This window comes from Pholcus phalangioides, unplaced genomic scaffold (genome assembly GCF_987345545.1).
Source record: "Pholcus phalangioides strain wild (caught in Gottingen) unplaced genomic scaffold, Ppha-v1.0 ptg000008l_1, whole genome shotgun sequence".
In the NCBI taxonomy this organism is placed as follows: domain Eukaryota; kingdom Metazoa; phylum Arthropoda; class Arachnida; order Araneae; family Pholcidae; genus Pholcus; species Pholcus phalangioides.
The window spans coordinates 60,985,409-60,990,630 of record NW_028301601.1 but is presented as its reverse complement, the minus strand read 5'-3'; positions in this window follow the sequence as shown (position 1 = coordinate 60,990,630).

The following is a 5,222-nucleotide window of genomic DNA, read 5'->3' as shown; positions in this document are numbered from 1 at the left end:
AATGAGTGTATAACGATATCAAGATGGATACCAGAATTATGTAACGGAGGGTGGTGCCTAAATAGATTAAGAAGTCATTTATCGCACTGATAAGAGTGCGCAATACTTGTTTTTGTATGTCTTTTTTTCCTGAATGGAGACACATAAAAAAAAGTCCCATTTGCCCCTATATAGATTGTTTTTACTGATACTAACGGGCGTGAAAACGCTCGGGGCATGTTTAGGGCATCCCACGCTGAGAGGAGAAATGGGGAGGAATGGACGTAAGTTTATATAAGGGGCCATTCAAGTATTACGTAAGCAGATTTTTAGCCATTTTTGACCCCCCCCCCGCCCCTTGTCAGCACAATTTCGTCATCAGCTCTGCCCCTCTAAATCCCAACTCATATTTTCATAAAGGGTGGTTGATGACGTAACCATTATCCAACCCCCCCCCTCCTCCCCTCTTGTCATCACAAGTCAGCAAATAAGAACACCCCCCCCCCAATCGATGATGACGTAATACTTGAACGGCCCCTAATTATATTTGTTCTCAATGATCCCACGTTGTCACCCGACGTCAATAAAAAAAGCTTCTGGAGAATTAATTGACGTGATAAAAATGGTAATTATGTCCACTTTGGGAACATCAACTGGACGTTAAAAAAAATTACCACTCGCAAATATTTTGACGTTTGGGAGATAGATGGCACCATTTGGGAACAAATATAACATAAAGGTTGGAGTGCTCTGCGCGAACGGGAATCGAACCCTGTCTCAGGCATTCTGTTTGTTATTTGCGTATCTTTTCTTTGACTTGTGTACGTCAGCACCAACCATGGCCCCCCAAAGCAGGGCCCCAGGCTTTGATCTTTGGCGGGCCCCCAAGCCAGATTTTTCACGGGCTCTTAGTGAATTTACAGCATGAAAAAAAAATGAAGGTAATTGTCCCCGGGGCCGTGGCACCACCTATCAGCTGTTTATTGAGTTATTCCCGTGACCTTTTAGCGATGCTAACCCCATGCAACCCGTTTTTTATTTCGGTTATTTTTCCGGTTTTTATTTATTAAGTTCTTACGGACTTTTTGCCCACTCTGTATCTTGTTTTCATATTGTTGAATAATTGCCGACTGCAGCTCTATTTTCGTCTTCTTTTATTTTTTATCCTTAAAAAATTAAGATTATAATTTTTATTCGATTTTTTAAATTATAATTCGCAAAAAGAATAAAGAAAAGTGGAAGATTTTGAAAATTCCATTTCTCTCTCTTTTCAGTTTAATATCAGCATCACAAAGAATCTCCAGCACATGTTTTTCAACCATTAACTGATTTCATAGATCCTATCTATGAAACATGATATGGATTCAATTATATAATTTCATCCTATTTATACAAGATTTCATACGAACAACGTTCATTCAAAAGTTTTATATTTCCATTCAAACCAAATTACACTCGACTACAAATTTTCTCCAAATTTTTATTTTAAGAAAAGGCATTTTTTACGGGCTTACAGACGTCACAAATGGAGTTCCTCAGGGAAGTGTCCTTGGCCTCATACTTTTTTCACTTTTTATCGATAAACTCGATCAAGGTATCGATGTGATTACTAGCAAATTCGCAGATGATATGAAGCTAATGGGGATAATGAAAGCGATAGGGAATTGCTCCAGACCAACTTAAACAGGATTGCAGCATGGGCAAATGAATGGAGCATGATGTTTAGCGTTGATAAGTGCATGGTCGCTCATTTTGGTTCGAACAACCCACGGTTCTCTTACGAGTTGAATGGTGTCACTGTCCCAGATGCAACTAGGGACACTGATTTGGGAATTCTCATTGACGAGCGACTTAGATTTTCTGAAAATTGTTCAGCGGTGGACAAAAAATCGAATAGAATGCTTGGTCTCATTTTCAAAAAGGTCTCTTCACGTTCTCCGAAAGTCATTCTTCCGCTTTTTCGAGGATTAGTTCGTCCTGGACTGGAGTATGCTGTAAGGTTTTGGAGACCATAGCTACAGAGGGACGTAGACTTGGTTGAAGGGGGTGCAGAGAAGAGCTACGCGTGTCGTTGTTGGCACACAGGGCTTGAGTTATGAAGAGAGACTTCATTTTTTGAATATGTTTACATTGGATGAACGCAGGTGTCGAAGAGGTATGATCGAAGTGTTCAAAATTTTCAATGGGATGGATAGAATGGACCATGAACTTTTAGTACACCGCCAATCGACTGCTTTTACAAGGGGACACCAGTATCGATTGGCGAGGGACAATGCAAGGCTATGGTGTCGCAGGGAATTTTTCTCTAATAGGGTTGGTAATAAATGGAATAGCTTACCCGCGGAGGTAGTAAATTGTAACACAATTGACACGTTTAAAAAGAAATACGATAAATATGTTGGGGTAAATCGAGAAGCTCTATCCATACTTAGAATAAGACAACCATAAGTACAGTCAAACCTCGTTAATGAGTCACTCTTGGGAGAGCAAAAATGTGACTTAGTAAGCGGAGTGACTCGTTAAACGGAGTAAGCCATAGCTGTGCCAATTCCTGCGTAAGGACAATTGGGAATTCCAAAAAGTGACCAGATAAGCGGAGTGACGTGTTAACCGGGTGACGCACGAGGGGGGAACTGTACAGTCAAACCTCGTTAATGAGTCACTTTTGAGAGAGCAAAAATATGACTTAGCAAACGGAGTGACTCGTTAAACGGAGTAAGCCATAGCTGTGCCAATTCCTTCCTGAGGGTAATTGGAGCTTCCAAAAAGTGACCCGGTAAGCGGAGTGACGTGTTAACCGGGTGACGCACTAACGAGGTTTGACTGTATTTGTATTTTTGTTCTCGAAGAGAGAGTATTCATGCACCCATGTTACAAATACTTTCATTTGTCTTGTGACAATCAGTAATGAATAAAGGAAACGATTTTGAAACTCTCTAAAAGTTGATTGTTTTGTTTACACATGAGAAACTATTTGCATATACCAAAAAATTTTGGATAATTTTCAGTATTTTAATCCGGAACAGAAATTTCTCGATTTCAAAAGAATGCGAGATTTTTATGACGTATCGAATCATCACGAACGATCTTCAATGTGGTCATGGTCATTAAAATACTTTGAAATGACATGATTTATTTTGACTGATGTGTGAAAACCACCAAATTTTTACGTCATAATTGACGTCAGGGTGACTACTTTGGAAGGTGTGTCGTTACAACCATGGTCCCCACAAGGGTGGGGCCGACAGGGGCACCCCTGGGTGGGGGGGGGGGGGAGCTGGACGATTCTCGTCAGTTTTTGTTTTTTTTCATGCTTTGAATTGATTCATCATCAAGGGACGCGTGAAAATCTGGTTTGAGGGGAAAGCAAAAAATCCCAGTCTAGGGGCAATGCTCCAACATGTGGGAGCCATGGTTGCAACGTGGTTGGCGTTTTTAAGCTCTTTTCAGAATGAAAAATATAATCAGATGCAATCAAATACTATGTACTCAAATTTGTTGTTTTATTTTTATTAGGGTGCCAATTCTGGCTACAAATATTATCCACCACGAAATCACCAATTATTACGTCTAAATAAACCTTGCCGGGAAATTCATTACGTATTTCATAAAATCATGCAAATTATTCTCATCCCCGATTTTAGTAAAGATTTAGAATTTAAGTGAACTTTTCATTCAAAAACATTAACTTTTTTTTTTTTTTTGTACATGAAGGGTGAAAATATAGGGATGTTCCTGAAACGGGGTCACACTGATAAGCAAGTTAGGGGAGTTGACCCTTTAATTGACAAGCATTGAAATATGTCGAATAGAAAAATTTTGAGGGTTTATGTCAGTGTTTCGCAAAGTGGGCAATATCGCCCTCCTGGTGGGCGATGGAATGGTCCAGGGGGCGATAGAAGCCACAAATATAACACAGGATCCTATGGACTCGCTTGAGTCGGGGGCGATGAAAGAAAAAAATTTCTGAAGAAGGGGGCAATGGAACAAAAAGTTTGGGAAACTATGGTTTGTATTGAGCAAATGAGGTACCCTGAATGCTATTATATGACAAATATATATATATATATTGCCAATATTGAATGGGAAAAAAGTGATGTTTCACTACAGGGCACATACTCTATTTACAAATACAAGGTCACAACAGGCAAAATGCCCAACTAGGTGGCTGAGAAATAGATGCCCGTAACAAATATGGATGTCATATATTTCTAAAATACAGCAACTTTCCCACCCCAATCGAAAATATAATTATAAAAACTAAAGATTGTATACATGATAAAATAATACATAATACAATGTATTACGTATTATTATTATTGTGGTAAATTATTGATTGAATGCAGTTTCTATTGACATTTTTATGTGAATGAATAATTGTGGAACGGATTATTCGAGTTCCCATTATTTCCTATGAGGAAGTTTGATTCGACTAACGAGCTATTCGGATAACGAGCACATTGGCAGAATGAATTAAGCTCGTTAACCGAAGTTCCACTGTATAACTTTTGAACTTTTTTTCCTTCCACATTTTAAGCCCAAAAAATCAGCGAGGTTCCTTATACACGTTAAAATACGGTGTATGATTTACATAGATTTTAATAGTACAAAAAATATCATTTATTGTTTGTCAACTTTTCTATTATTGTTAAAGAATGCACAACAATATGTCTCCTTCACACATGGCATTTCCCTCCAGAATGTAAATCATTCTTGTCAAGAAATAGAAGAAATGTGTACCTTTGAACCATTCTGCTGGTAAACTTCACGAACTGCTCACAAGTAAAAGTAAAATGTTTAGGAGCATGCCGAAACGCGAAATCAAAATATACTATGCCTTTATTTGAAAAATATAAGGAAACGTATGGTGTGCTTGAGAGCAACACGGTCGAATAAAATGTCAAACATGCAATAAATCTGATTTTTTATTGTTAGGTGTCAATAGGACAACAGACGAAGATGTTTTTCATGCTTCATGTGACGAACTCTAGGAATTTCGTTGGAAAAACTATAAAAGCGGATGAAAAACGACGGAAGAAAAAGTGTCGTTATATCAGAGGTCGTTTTATCGTTTCTGTTAACGTTGTAAACAAGGCTCATCAACATTATTATCCATGGGAATCATCCGGGACCACCAATCAGTGGCGTAGTGAAGTTACAACCGAGATCGTTATAACAGAGTTTGAACGTATTGGAAATGACAATTGCGGCACCAATTTAAATCTCACTCGAGGGTGTTGCAA